The following is a 15674-nucleotide window of genomic DNA, read 5'->3' as shown; positions in this document are numbered from 1 at the left end:
ATACAGAAAATAGGGGCTCCTGACTGGCTCATTCGGTAGAATGTGTAACTCCTGATCTCAGGATTGTGAGTTTGAGTCCCACTTTGGGTGTAGAGATTGCTTTTAAAAAATCTTAAAAAAAAATAAAAAGAAAAGACAAAGGGGTGAGAGAATAGAGATGTATGGAGGGGCAACTTTAGCTAAGGTGGTTGGAGAAGACCTTTTTTGAGGAAGAGATATTTGGGTTAAGACCTAAACAGATGGGAAGGAGACAGCTGGGCAAAGATGTGAGGGAAGAGCTTATCAGACAGAGGGAACAGTAAGGACAAAGGTTCTGAGGCAGGAATGAGCCGGATGTATTTAAGAAAAGGCAATGACTGGGGTGCCTGGGTGGCTTAGTTGGTTGAGCATTCGATTTTGTCTCGGGTCAAGGTCTTGTGGTTCATGGATTCGAGCCCTGCATCGGGCTCTCTGCTGTCAGCACAGAACCTACTTTGGACCCTCTGTCCCTCTCTCTCTGCCCCTCCCCCGCTCACATGTGCTCTTTTTCTTTCTCTCAAAAATAAACATTGAGAAAGAAAGAAAGAAAGAAAGAAAGAAAGAAAGAAAGAAAGAAAGAAAGAAAAGGTAATGGCTGGAATGTGCTCACTCCCCTACTGGATGAGGAGAGGTCAGAGAGGTACCTGGTTAGGGGCCAGATCATTCACAGCCTTTCAGGCCAAGGTGAGAAGGTGGGTTTTATGTTGGAGCACTAGGGAGCCACTGGAAGGTATTAAGCAAGGAGATGAGGTGACTGGTTTATTTTTTTAAAAAGCTCTCTCTGGCTGCTAAGCAGTTGTGCAGTCATGATTAATAGTGGTCTGCATCAGAGGAGCGGTGGTGAAGGTGGGAACAAACGGACAGATCCTGAATGTATTATAGAAATGGAATGTAGCAGCTTTGCTGAAGGATTGGATGTGGACATGAGAGGGAGAAGAAATTATAGGCGTTTAGCTGGAGCAGCTGAGAAGACAGTGATGCTTTTTATGAGGATGAGGGAATCAAGGGAAGGAACCCTTTGCAAGGAAGGAGGACTTAAGATCTTTGCATTGACCTGTTGTCTTGGAGATGCCCACGAGGCATCCAAGGAAAGATGTCATATTGACAATTGGATACACCATTTGCATGGGGGGAGAGCACTGGGTCAGAGTTAGAGATCAAGGGAAGGTCTTCACACAGAGATGGTGTTCAAAGTGATAGGTGTGTACAAGGATGGACAACACTAAGTGTTACCAAGGATGTGCAATAAATAGAACTCTCATATGGTGCTGGTAGGTGCTTTAAATTGATGCAGCTACAATGGAACACTGCTTGGTGATATTTATAAAAGCTAATAAGCATGTATCTACCTTGACATACCCACACAAGAGCGGGGTTCAAACTCACAAACTGCGAGATCATGACCTGAGCTGAAGTCCAACACTTAACCAACTGAGCCACCCAGTCACCCCCCAAATTCCCACTTTAAATAGTTGATTTCTCAATTTCTTCTAGGAAATCTGTTCTTTTTTGCTTACTATATTTTTATATTATTACTAGGTGTGTACACATTTAAAATTATTATACATCATGGGGAAGTATTCCTTTTATCCTTTGTACTGATAATCTTTTTCCAAAATCATGCTTTTTGCCCTAAAGCCTATTTTGTCTGTGATAAATATAGTGATGCCTGTTTTATCGTGGTTAGAGTTATTTGACCTTTTTTTCTTCATGCTTTTCTTTTAAATCTTTCTGGAGGCTAATGTTTTGGGTATATCCCCTACAAACATTTTGAATTAATTTTAAACCTACCAAAAAGTCGTATATAAAGAAGAAAATAATAAAGGTCAGAACAGAAATAAGTGAAATAGAGAATAAAAAAGACAATAGAAAGGACCAATGAAGGGTGCCTGGGTGGCTCAGTGGGTTAAGTGTCTGACTTCAGCTCAGGTCAGGATCTCACAGTGAGTTCAAGCCCCGTGTTGGGCTCTGTGCTGACAGTGTGGAGCCTGAGAGACCTCTTCCGGTTCGGTGTCTCCTACTCTCTGCCCCTCCCCCACAAATGCCTTTACTCTCTCTCTCAGAAAGAAACATTAAAAAAAATTTTTTTTTAAAGAAAGGATCAATGAAACCATTGATCTCTCCGATTGTTTTCTCTGAGGAGCTAAACAAAATTGATAAACTTTTAGCCAGAACAACCAAGAAAAAAAGAAGACTCAAATAAATAAAATCAGAAATGAAAGAGGAGATGTTACAACAGATACCACAGAAATACAAAGGATCATAAAAGAATGCCAACAAATTGGACAACCTAGAATAAATGGATAAATTCCTAGAAACACGCACCCTTCCAAGACAATCATGAAAAAATAGAATCTCTGAACACACCAATTACTAGTAAGGAGATTGAATCGGTAATCAAAAACCTCCCAAAAAACAGATGTCCAGGATCAGATCCTTCACTGGTGAATTCTACCAAACGTTTGAAGAATTAATACTAATCCTCAAACTCTTCCAAAAAATAGAAGAGGCGCCCTCCCCAAAAGTTACAAAATAGTATGGAGTTTCCATGTATCCTCTCATCTTCCCCTAATGTTAGACCTTACATCACCATGTTACAACGATCAGAATGAGGAAATTAATATTGGTACAACACTATTAACCAAACCTTACATGGATTTCACTAATTTATCCAGGAGTGTTCTTTTCTAGTTCCAGGATCCAATCCAGGTTCCCACATGACATTTAGCTGTCATCTCTCTTTAGTGTCCTCCAACAGGTGACTGTTCCTCTTTCTCTTGTTTTTCATGACGTTCACCCTCCGGAAGAGAATTGGTCAGTTATTTTATGGAATGTCCCTCAATTTGGGTTTGTCTAAGGTTTTCTCATGATTAAATTGATGTTATGCATTTTGGGGGCAGGGATACAACAGATGTAGTGTTATGTGTGCTCTTTTCAGTTCATCTTATCAGGGGCTTCATTATGTCCATATGTCTTATGATTGGTGATGTTAACCCTGATCATCTGGCTAAGCTGTGATCATTAAACTGGGTTTTACCACTATAAAGTTGCTCTGTTTCTCTCTTGTTGTTGTTTTTTAATTTTTATTTATTTATTTTGAGATAAAGAGAGCGAGCGTGAGCTGGGGGAGAGGCAGAGAAAGAAAGGGAGAGAGAGAGAGAGAGAGAAAGAGAGAGAGAGAATCCCAGGCAGGCTCTGTGCTGTCAGCTCATAGCAGGACACAGGGCTCAATTTCACAAATCATTAAATCAGGACCTGAGCCAAAATCAAGTGTCTGAGGTTTAACCAACTGAGCAACCCAGGTGCCCCACTCTGTTTCTCTTTGTAATTAATAAGTTTATAATTTTGTAAATTTACATTTAAATTTTTATAAATCTTAATAAATTAGAAAATTTTGCACATTGTACTTAATAAATATCTTGGAGGATATCATTTGACACTATGCAAATATCCTGTTTCTTTGCACACTTTCACCCACTAATTTTAGTATCCACTGGTGGATCTTTCTGTTACTATTATTGCTGCCAAATGGCAGTTTTCTATTTCTCTTTCCTTCAACATTTATTAATTGAAATTCTTCTGAAAGGAAGAGATTTTTCCTTCATTTATTTTTTTCCAGTTATTTATTCATATCCATGGTCAAATGTAAATTCATTTTATATTTTGAGTTATAATCTAGTACTATTATTATTTATTTTGTTGCTCAAATTTTTCTAGGTCTTCCCATTGGGAGCTCCTTCAGATCAGCTCCTATGTTCTTTTTATTTTTTTTATTTTATTTTTATTTTTATTTTTAAAAATTTTTTCTTAACGTTTATTTATTTTTGAGACAGAGAGAGACAGAGCATGAACGGGGGAGGGTCAGAGAGAGGGAGACACAGAATCTGAAACAGGCTCCAGGCTCTGAGCTGTCAGCACAGAGCCGGATGCGGGGCTCGAACTCACGGACCGCGAGATCATGACCTGAGCCGAAGTCGGCCGCTCAACCAACTGAGCCACCCAGGCGCCCCTATTTTTTTTATTTTTTAATTTACATCCAAGTTAGGTAGCATATAGTGCAACAATGATTTCAGGAGTAGATTCTTTAATTCCCCTTACCCATTTAGCCCACCCCCCTTCCTACAACCCCTCCAGTAACCTTCTATTTGTTTTCCATATTTAGGAGCCTCTTATGTTTGGTCCCCCTCCCTGTTTTTATGTTACTTTTGCTTCCCTTCCCTTATGTTCATCTGTTTTGTATCTTAAAGTCCTCATATGAGTGAAGTCATATGATATTTGTCTTTCTCTAATTTCGCTTGGCATAATACCCTCCAGTTCTATCCACGTAGTTACAAATGGCAAGATTTCATTCTTTTTGATTGCTGAGTGATACTCTATTGTGTATATACCACGTCTTCTTTATCCATTCATCCATCGATGGACATTTGGGCTCTTTCCATACTTTGGCTATTATTGATAGTGCTGCTATAAACATGGGGGTGCATGTGCCCCTTTGAAACAGCACACCTGTATCCCTTGGAAAAATACCTGGTAGTGCAGTTGCTGGGTCGTAGGGTAGTTCTACTTTTAATTTTTTGAGGAACCCCCCATACTGTTTTCCAGAGTGGCTGCCCCAGTTTGCATTCCCACCAGCAGTGCAAAAGAGATCCTCTTTCTCTGCATCCTTGCCAACATCTGTTGTTGCCTGAGTTGTTAACGTTAGCCATTCTTACAGGTGTGAGGTGGTATCTCATTGTGGTTTTAATTTGTATTTCCCTGATGATGAGTGGTGTTGAGCATTTTTTCATGTGCCGATTGGCCATCTGGTTGTCTTCTTTGGAGAAGTGTCTATTCATGTCTTTTGCCCATTTCTTCACTGGATCATTTGTTTTATGGGTGTTGAGCTTGATAAATTCTTTATAGATTTTGGATACTAACCCTTTATCTGATGCGTTGTTTGCAAATATCTTCTCCCATTACGTCGGTTGCCTTTTAGTTTTGCTGATTGTTTCCTTTGCTGTGCAGAAGCTTTTTATTCTGACGAGGTCCCAATAGTTCATTTTTGCTTTTGTTTCCCTTGCCTCTGGAAACGTGTTGAATAGGAAGTTGCTGAGGCTGAGGTCAAAGAGGTGTTTTCCTGCTTTCTCCTCGAGGATTTTGGTGGTTGCCTATCTTACATTTAGGTGTTTCACCATTTAGAGTTTATTTTTGTGTATGGTGTAAGAAAGTGGTCCAGGTTCATTCTTCTGCATGTCGCTGTCCAGTTTTCCCAGCACCATTTGCAGAAGAGACTGTCTTTATTCCATTTGATATTTTTTCCTGCTTTGTCAACGATTAGTTGGCCATATGTTTGTGGGTCTGTTTCTGGGTTCTCGATTCTGTTCCATTGATCTGAGTGTCTGTTTTTGTGCCAGTACTATACTGTCTTGATGATTATAGCTTGGTAATATAGCTTGAAGTCCAGGATTGTGATGCCTCCTGCTTTGGTTTTCTTTTTCAAGATTGCTTTGGCTATTCAGGGTCTTTTCGGTTCCATACAAATTTTAGGATTGTTTGTTCTAGCTCTGTGAAGAATGCTAGTGTTATTTTGGTAGGGATTGCATTGAATGTGTAGATTGCTTTGGGTAGTATTGGCATTTTAACAATATTTGTTCTTCGTATCCAGGAGCATGGAATATTTTTCCTTTTGTGTGTGTGTGTGCCATCTTCAATTTCTTTCATAAGCTTTCTATAGTTTTCAGTGTATAGATTTTTCACCTCATTGGTTAGATTTATTCCTAGGTATTTGCAATTGTAAATGGGATTGATTCCTTGATTTCTCCTTCTGTTGCTTCATTGTTGGTGTATAGGAATGCAATTGATTTCTGTGCATTGATTTTATATCCTGCCACTTTGCTGAATTCATGGATCAGTTCTAGCAGTTTTTTTTTTTTTTGTGGAATCTTTTGGGTTTTCCCAATGATACACATATAGCGTATCATGCCATCTGTGAAGAGTGAAAGTTTGACCTCCTCCTGGCCGATTTGGATGCCTTTTATTCCTTTGTGTTGTCTGATTGCTGAGGCTGAGACTTCCAGTACTATGTTGAATAACAGTGGCGAGAGTGGACATCCCTGTCATGTTCCTGACCTTGGGGGAAAAGCTCTGTTTTTCCCCAAAGAGGATGATATCAGCATTGGGTCTTTCATATATGGCTTTTATAATCTCGAGGTATGATCCTTCTATCCCTACTTTCTTGAGGGTTTTTATTAAGAAAGGATGCGGTATTTTGTCAAATGTTTTCTCTGCATCTATTGAGAAGATCATGTGGTTCTTGTCCTTTCTTTTATTGATGTGATGAATCACAGTGATTGTTTTGCAGATATTGAACCAGCCCTGCATCCCAGGTATAAATCCCACTTGATCATGGTGAATAATTTTTTTAATGTATGGTTGGATCCAGTTGGCTAATATCTTGTTGAGAATTTTTGCATCCATGTTCAGCAGTGAAATTGGTCTATAGTTCTCCTTTTTAGTGGGGTCTTTGCCTGGTTTTGGAATCAAGGTAACTCTTCATAGAAAGAGTTTGGAAGTTTTCCTTCCATTTCTATTTTTTGGAACAGTTTCAAGAGAATAGGTGTTAACTCTTCCTTAAATGTTTGGTAGAATCCTCCTGGAAAGCCATCTGGCCCTGGGCTCTTTTTTGGGGGGAGATTTTTTTATTAGCAATTTGATTTCATTACTCGTTATGGGTCTGTTCAAATTTTCTGTTTCTTCCTGTTTCAGTTTTGGTAGTTTATATGTTTCTAGGAATTTGTCCATTTATTCCAGATTGACCATTTTATTGGTGTATAATTGCTCATAATATTTTCTTACTGCTGTTTTTATTTCTGCTGTGTTGGTTCTGATCTCTCCTCTTTCATTCTTGATTTTATTTATTTGGGTCCTTTCCTTTTTCTTCTTGATCAAACTGGCTAGTGGTTTATCAATTTTGTTAATTCTTTCAGAGAACCAGCTTTTGGTTTCATTGATGTGTTCTGTTTTTTTCGATTTCGATAGCATTGATTTCTGCTCTAATCTTTATTATTTCCCATCTTATGCTGGTTTGGGGTTTTATTTGCTGTTCTTTTTCCAGCTTGTTAAGGTGTAAGGTTAGGTAGTGTATCTGAGACCTTTCTTGCTTCTTTAGGAAGGCCTGGATTGCTATATACTTTCCTTTTATGACCGCCTTTGCTGCGTCCCAGAGGTTTTGGGTTGTGGTGTTATCATTTTCATTGGCTTCCATGTACTTTTTAATTTCCTCTTTAACTTCTTGGTTAGCCCATTCTTTCTTTAGTAGGATGTTCTTTAATCTCCAGGTATTTGTTACCTTTCCACATTTTTTCTTGTGATTGATTTCAAGTTTCATAGCGTTGTGATCTGAAAATACCCACGGTATGATCTTGATCTCTTTGTACTTGTTGAGGGCTGATTTGTGTCCTAGTATGTGGTCTGTTCTGGAGAACATTCCATGTGCACTGGAGAAGAATATATGTTCTGCTGCTTTAGAATGAAATGTTCCGAATATATCTGTTAAGGCTATCTGGGCCTGTGTCATTCAAAACCATTGTTTCCTTGTTTATTTTCTGTTTAGATCATCTGTTCGTTGCTGTAGTTGGGGTGTTGAAGTCCCCTACTATTATGGTATTATTATCAATGAGTTTATGTTTGTGATTAATTGATTTATATATTTGGGTGTTTCACATTTGGAGCATAAATATTTATAATTGTTAGGTCTTCTTGATGGATAAACCCATTAATTATGATATAATGCCCTTCTTCATCTCTTGTTACAGTCTTTATTTTAAAGTCTAGATTGTCTGATATAAGTATGGCTACTCCAGCTTTCTTTTGTCGACCATTAGCATGATAGATGGTTCTCCATCCCTTTACTTTCAATCTGAAGGTGGCTTTAGGTCTAAAGTGGGTCTCTTTTAAACAGCATATAGATGGATTTTGTTTTCTTATCCATTCTGTTACCCTATGTCTTTTGACTGGAGCATTTTGTCCGTTGACATTTAGAATGAGTACTGAAAGATATGAATTTATTGCCATTATGTTTCTTGTAGAGTTGGAGTTTCTGGTGGTGTTCGCTGGTCCTTTCTAGTCTTTGTTGCTTTTGGTCTTTTTTTTTTTTCGTCTTTTCTCCCCTCAGAAAGCCCACCTTAAAATTTCTTGCGGGGCTGGTTTAGTGGTCACAAACTCCTTTAATTTTTGTTTTTCTGGAAAACTTTTAAACTCTCCTTCTATTTTGAGTGACAGCCTTTCTGGATAAAGAATTCTTGGCTGCATATTTTTCTGATTCAGTACATTGAATATATCCTGCCACTCCTTTCTGGCCTGCCAAGTTTCTGTGGGTAGGTCTGCTGCAAGTCTCATCTGTCTTCCCTTGTCGGTTAAGGACTTTTTTCCCTTACTGCTTTCATGATTCTTTCCTTGCCTGAGTATTTTGTGAATTTGACTTTGATATGCCTTGTTGATGGTTGATTTTTGTTGAATCTAATGGGAGTCCTCCATGCTTTGTGGATTTTTATGTCTGTGTCTTTCCCCAGGTTAAGAAAGTTTTCTGCTATGATTTGCTCACATACCCCTTCTACCCCTTTTTCTCTCTCTTCATCTTCTGGAACCCCTATGATTCTGATGTTCCTTTTTAATAAGTCACGGATTTCTATATTTCTTAAATCGTGCTCTTTTGCCTTAGTCTCCCTCTTTTTTTCTGCTTCATTATTCTCCATAAGTTTGTCCTCTGTATCACTGATTCACTTCTCTACTTCATCATCCTTGCTGCCGTGGCATCCATTTGAGATTGCAGCTCGGTTATAACATTTTTTATTTCATCCTGATTAGCTTTTACTTCTTTTATCTCTGCATAAAGGGATTCTAATCTATTTTTGACCCCAGCTAGTATTCTTATTATAATGATTCTAAATTCTGGTTCAGACTTCTTGCATGTATCTCTGTTGATTAAGTCCCTGGCTGTAGTTTCCTCCTGCTCTTTCTTTTGGAGTGAATTCCTTCATTTTGTCATTTTGAAGGAAGAAAAGGAATTAACAAGGTAAAAAAATTAAAATAAAAAAACTAACAACACACACACACACACACACACACACAAATCAAATAAATGATGCTAGATCCTAGGTGTGTTTTGGTCTGGGTGTAGAAAGGAGCTTGATAGATTAGAGGAAAAAAGGGGAAAAAAGACAAATAAAAAAAAGAGAGAGAGAAAAGGAAAATGTTTGAAAAATTTTAAAATGAATACAATGAAATAGAATAAAATTAAATGATTTTGAAAATAATTTGAAAATAGAATTTGAAAAATTTACAAAAAAGTAAAAAATGTAGTAGAAAAAAATTAAAGAAAAATATTTTTAATAAAAATTGAAAATAAAAATAAATTTTTTCTCTTTCTGTATTCAAGAAAAAGAGAAGAAACAAAAAGAAAACAAAAGAAAATTAAATAGACAGACAAGCGAACAGACTGAAATATGATTGAAATTACATTGTTTTCCCCTAGAAGTCAAATTATGAAGCACTTTATAGTCCGGAAACTAAGCAGGTGGAGAGACTTGTGGTATTTGTGAAGAGTGAGGTTGGCCCAGTTCCACAGGACTTAGTGTAACAGCTCCGCTCTCCACTAGATGGCGCTGCTTAGCTTACTGGGGTGGATTGTTGTGGTGTTTGTAGGTGTGTTTGTGGATGTGCGGAAGGGGTGAAAATGGCATCCCCGGCTATTCAGTCTCTAGCATCGGAACTCTGCTCTCCCTGATTAGCAATTGTGCACCCATCCTTCGTCTCTGGCTTCCGTTCACTCCCCGCTTTTACACTGTCCTTGACCAAGCTGTCAGGTTGCCAGGTAGCACCTCCCTCCTGAGTTTTATCTCAGATACGGCTGTGTTTCCCAACCCCTCACTTCAGAGAGACTGCAGCTTTGACCTGCTGAGACCCTCTGCAGAAGGGTCTCACCAAGCAATGGCCAGGTGCCAGTTGCACCCAGGAATGTTCGTGGGACTGTGCTGCTACCTATTCCCAGAGACTGCAGCTGGGTGCCAGCCTGCCCCAGAAAAAGTTCACATGATCGGGTAGCAGCAGCATTTCAGGGATTATGGAAAACCACAACACACATCTGGCGCCAGGCATCAGCCTTGACAACCTTGTTCCAACACCGACGAATGTGGTTGTACTCCGGGGTCTCCTGGCACCTTTGCCTGTTGGGGGGCGCACTGCCTCTACCTAATGTCCTCCCAGCAGGGAAACTGCCTCTGCTGTGTGGCCCCCCCAGACTTCACTCTGCTCCTGAGGATTTGCCTTTCCCACCAGAGCACCACCAGGTATAAAGCTGCGGAGTTTCAGACTCTGCACTCCCTCTGTTTATAGAGTCTTAATGGAATTTAAACCCTCTCCTTTCTCATTTCTCCATTTTTAGTTCAGCCCCTGCAGTCCCTGCAGCTGTTTCTACTTTTCCATTTTCTCTCCAGCTGCTTTTAGGGGGGTGCTTTTCCTGTACTTCCCCCCGCCCCATATCCGTCCACTCTCCACAAGCAAAAACAGCTCCCTGCCCTCTGTGGCTTCTCTCTCCCCCAGTTCACCTTTTTGCGCCACCAACCTGCTGAGTTCTGTGGTTCAGGTTGTACAGGTTGTTGTGTTAATCCTCAAATCAGTTTTCTAGGTGTGCAGGATGGTTTAGTGTTGATTTGGCTATATTTCATGGATGCAAGATGCAAAAAAAAACTTCCATGCTGTTCTGCCATCTTGGCTCCTCCCCTACCAATAAATTATTAATTAAACATCATACTGTACTCAGATCTTCTTAGTTTTTAACCTGATGTCTTTTTTTTTTTTTTCTGCTCTAGGATACCACATGCATGGTTCCTTAGGCTTCTCTTGGTTATGACAGTTTCTCAGATTTTCCTTATTTTGGATGACCTTGACAGTTTTAAGGAGTACTATTTGGGTATATTGTAGAATGACCTTCAACTGAGATGTGTCTGATGTTTTTGGTGGTTAGATTGGGGTAATCTGTTTTTGGGAGGAAGAGCACAGAGGTAAAGCACCATTCTCATCACATCACATCAACTATCAATACTCCATACTATCAGTGTGAATTATCTCCATTAATGTTGACCTTGATCACCTGTCTTGAGATAGTGTTTCACAAGCTTCTCCACTGTAAAGTGACTCTTTTTTCCCCTCCCTTTCCACTTTCCATCTGTGCTCTTTGGAAGAAAGTCACTAAGCACAACCTACATTTTAGGGGTGAGGGGGTGTTATGCTTCTTGAGGGCAGAATATCTGCATATACTACTTTAAATTCTTTTGTGCTAGATATTTGTTTGTTCTCTCCCATTTATGTATGTACTCAATCATTTTATTTATATCATTGTGGACCCGTGGATATTTATTTTATACTTTGGGTTATAATGTGGTACTACTTTAATTTTTTTGCTCAAATTATTTCAGCTTTGGCCATTGGGAGCAGTTTCAGTTGGTTCTTGTATCCTTTTGACATACCTTGATCAGTGTGTGTGTGTGTGTGTGTGTGTGTGTGCGCGCGCGCACGTGTGTGCGTGTTTGAGCACTTCCTTATTTTCTGGTACTACAAGGTGCTTCAGACTCATCCTGTTTATTTCCTGACCCAGTCCAATGTCAGCCATTTCTCTAAAGAGTCCTGATTTCTTTTATTGGAGAATGGTATTAGAAATGAAGATTCGGGTGCTGGATGTACTTTTTGCTACTGGGGTGTCATTGGTTGTAGGCCCTCTCAGCTGACAGAGCAAGGAGCAGCAAGGACCTACTCATCGAAATACCTATAAAATTTATTTATGTAACCATTTCTATCTCTGTTAAGCTAAACATGAGTTTGTGCTAATGTCCAACTGTTTTTTTTCAACTCTTTTTTTAATGTTTATTTATTTATTTGAGAGAGAAACAGAGAGAGAGTGGGGGGTGGGGAGAGAGGGAGAGAGAATCCCAAGCAGGCTCCACATCGTCAGCACAGAGCCCAATGCAGGGCTCAATCTCATGAACCATGAGATCATAACCTGAGCCAAAATTAAGAGTCAGGTGCTTAACCATCTGTGCCACCCAGGTACCCCATTATTTCCAATTCTTATCCACTACCTCATGGATTATTCTAGCCTCCTTCTTTTATTTTTTAAAAATGTTTATTTGTTTTTGAGAGAGAGAGAGAGCAAGCAGGGGAGAGGCAGAGAAAGAGAGAAGGAGACAGAATCCCAAGCAGGCTCCACGCTATCAGCGCAGAGCCCAATGCAGGGCTCGAACTCACAACCATGAAATCATGACTTGAGCTGAAACCAAGAGTTGGACACTTAACCAACTGAGCCACCCAGGTGCCCCTAGCCTCCTTCCTTTAATTAATTGTAACATCCTACTCCAACAATAAGAAACCTGGCTTTCACCATCAGCCACTCATTACCTAGTTGTTCAGTTCCAGTGTATATGTATAGCAATAGCAGATTCGTTAGCCTGTATCCCCATGGGAAACAATTTGATCAAGTATAGTATACTACTATGTATATCTTCTTTTGCCTTTGGTTTTGCACCTTCCATTCATTTCTGAAGGATTTATATCAACACTCTTCTCCCCCACTCTATTCAGTGAAGTGGTTGCATATATTTGTAATACAGTTCAATTGCTTTGTCACATTCTGTGTTCCATCCTGGAATCCCCTGACAACTCCTGAATGGTTTTATAAAATTTGAATATACTAAGATTCACTCTTTGCGCTATAAAAGTTCTGAGTTTTAAGAAATAGTATCAAGTACTCATTCTCATATAGAATAGCTTCATCATCCTAAAAAAATCCTCTGTGCTTAATCTAATTACTCCTCTTCCTTCTCCTGGTTCCCCTGGCAACCACTGATCGTTTTTACGGTATTTATAGTCTGGCCTTTTCCAGAGTGTCATATAGTTCGAAGTATACAGCATGTAGCCTCTTCAGATTGGCTTTTTTTTTTTACTTAACAACATGCATTTAAGATTCCTTCTTGTCTTTTGTGGCTTGATAGCTCAGTTCTTTTTAATGCTGAATAATATCCCATTGCACGGATGTACTGTAGTTTTTTTTGTCCATTCACCTGTCAAAGGACATCTTGGTTGCCTCCAGTTTTTAGTGATTATCAATAAAGCTGCTATAAACATTCACATGCAGGTTTTTGGGTGGACATGAGTTTTCAGGTCAGCTGCATATAAAGCTAGGAGTGGGACTGCTGGATCATGTGCTATAAGCTATCTATATCTTTATAGGAGATTGCCAAACTGTCTTCCAAAGTGCCTGAACCACTTTCCATTCCCACTAAAAATAAATGAGAATTTCTGTTGCTCCACGGTCTCACTAGTGTTTGGTGGTTCAGTTTTGGGTTTTTTGGTTTTTGGTTTTTGGTGTTTTTGGCCATTTTGATAGGTGCCTTGTAGTATCTCATTGTTGTTCCAATTTGCAATTTCCTTATGACAATAATGGTGAGCATTTTTTATATGCTTATTTGCTATCTCTGTATCTTCTTCAGTGAGGTGTGTTCTTATTGCTGAGTTTTAGGAGTCTTGAATGTGTCTATTTTTGGATACAAGTCCTTTACCAGAAAAGTAATTTGCAATTATTTACTCCCAGTGTGTGGCTTATATTGTCATTCTCTTAACAGTGTCTCTTGCAGAGAGTTTTACTTTTAATAAAGTAGTAAGTCCCACTTTCATAGATTATTCTTTTGGTATCATATCTAATAACTCTTTACCAAACTCACGCTCATATTGATTTCCCTCAATATTTTCTTTTAGATGTTTTATACTTTCATGTTTTGTATGTAAGTCTCTGACTAATTTGGGGTTAATTGTTGTGAAAGGTACAAGGTCTCTACCTAGGTTTGTTTTTCGCATGTGGGCATACTATTGTTCTAATGCCATTTGTTGAAAAAACTATCCTTCCTCCATGGAATTGCCTTTGCTCCTTTGTCAAAGAACAGTTGACTATACGTATGTGGGTCTATTTCTAGGCTCTCTATTCTGTTCCATTGTTCTACCTGTGTGTACTTTCACCAATACCATACTCTCTTGACTACTGTAGCCTTATAGCAAGTGTCGAGGTTGTATAGTATCAGTCCTCCGACTTTGTTGTTCTTCAGTATTGCACTGGCTATTTGAGGTCTTTTGCCTTTCCATATAAAAGTTAGAATCAGTTTGTTTGTTTTAATGTTTATTTATTTTGAGAGAGAGAGAGAGAGAGAGAACACACATGTGTGTGCATGTGCACAGGTGAGGGAGCAGAGAGAGAGAGGGAGAGAGAGAATCGCAAGCAGGCTCCATGCTGTCAGCACAGATTCTGATGCGGGGCTTGATGTCATGAACCCTGAGATCATGCTCTGGCCTAAAATCAAGATTTGGATGCTTAACCAGGATCAGAATCAGTTTGTTGATCTGAGCCCCAGAATCAAGTTTGTTGATGTCTATAATATAGCTTGCCAGGATTTTTATTAGGATTATGTTGAACCAATAGATCAAACTGGGGAGAACTGACATCTTCATGGATTGTTTCCTCAGCTACATCCAGTCTACTAATGAGCCCATCAAAACTATTCTTCATTTCTATCATAGTGTTTTTTATTTTTAGCATTTCCTTTTGATTCATTCTTTTTTTTTTTAATTTTTTTTAACGTTTTTTAATTTATTTTTGAGACAGGGAGAGACAGATCATGAACAGGGGAGGGTCAGAGAGAGGGAGACACAGAATCTGAAACAGGCTCCAGGCTCTGAGCTGTCGCACAGAGCCCGATGCGGGGCTTGAACTCACGGACCGCGAGATCATGACCTGAGCCGAAGTCGGCCGCTGAACTGACTGAGCCACCCAGGCGCCCCTCCTTTTGATTCATTCTTGAAGTTTCCATCTCTCTGCTTACATTGCCCACCTGCTCTTACATGTCGTCTACATTTTCCATTAGAGCCCTTAACATATTAATCACAGTTATTTTATTTTATATTTTTAATGTTTATTTATTTTTGAGAGAAAGAGAGAGAAGTGAGTGGGGAAGGGGCAGAGAGAGAGGGAGACACAGAATCTGAAGCAGGCTCCAGGCTCCGAGCTGTCAGCCAAGCCTGATGCGGGGCTGGAACCCACGAACCATGAGATCATGACCTGAGCCAAAGTCAGATGCTAAACCGACTGAGCCACCCAGGCACCCTAATCACAGTTATTATAATACTCTGTCTGACATTCCCAATATCTGTGTGATATCTGCATCTGGTCCTGATGCTTGTTTTGTCTCTTCAAACTTTTTTTCTCATCCTTTAGCATGCCTTGTGATTTATTTTATTTTTTTTTTTTTGTGGGAAGTCAGGCATGCTGTTTTAGTAAATAGGAACTGGGGTAAATAACCCTCTAGTGTGACTATTTATGGTAATCTGGCTAGGAGCTGGGCTGTGCCTAGTGTTTCCTGTACATATAGCTGCTAGAGGGTTCGCATTCTTCTAGCATCTTTGTTTTCATCTTCCCTGTTGACTTTGGGCTTCCCTGGATTCTCCTCCTCAGAGAGAATCCGCATCTTGCAGCTCTTTCCACCTTAATCTATTATTATTCTAGAGCCCTGTTGTGGTGTGGGAAGGGGTGGAAGAGGAGAAGCGGTTTATAATCTTATGATTAAATGTCAGTATTTCCA

The 15674-nt window shown here is 39.4% G+C and overlaps 1 protein-coding gene across 8 annotated transcripts in view; it reads left to right on the top strand.

The window, feature by feature from the left end:
* The window catches only part of TMEM40 (transmembrane protein 40), a 79947-nt gene that overhangs the window by 2624 nt on the left and 61649 nt on the right, over nucleotides 1-15674 (top strand). Inside the window, exon 1 of one of the 8 annotated variants that reach the window (XM_053898432.1) lies at nucleotides 10200-10343. The exons of the other annotated variants lie outside the window; for them this stretch is intronic. The gene's annotated coding sequence lies outside the window, so the exon portion shown is untranslated. Of the gene's footprint in view, nucleotides 1-10199; nucleotides 10344-15674 lie in introns of those variants that run through there. 8 annotated transcript variants of the gene reach the window in all.

This window comes from Panthera pardus, unplaced genomic scaffold (assembly GCF_024362965.1).
Source record: "Panthera pardus isolate Hobbes unplaced genomic scaffold, ASM2436296v1 HiC_scaffold_8, whole genome shotgun sequence".
Lineage (NCBI taxonomy): Eukaryota > Metazoa > Chordata > Mammalia > Carnivora > Felidae > Panthera > Panthera pardus.
This window is presented reverse-complemented; position numbering and strand designations above follow the sequence as displayed.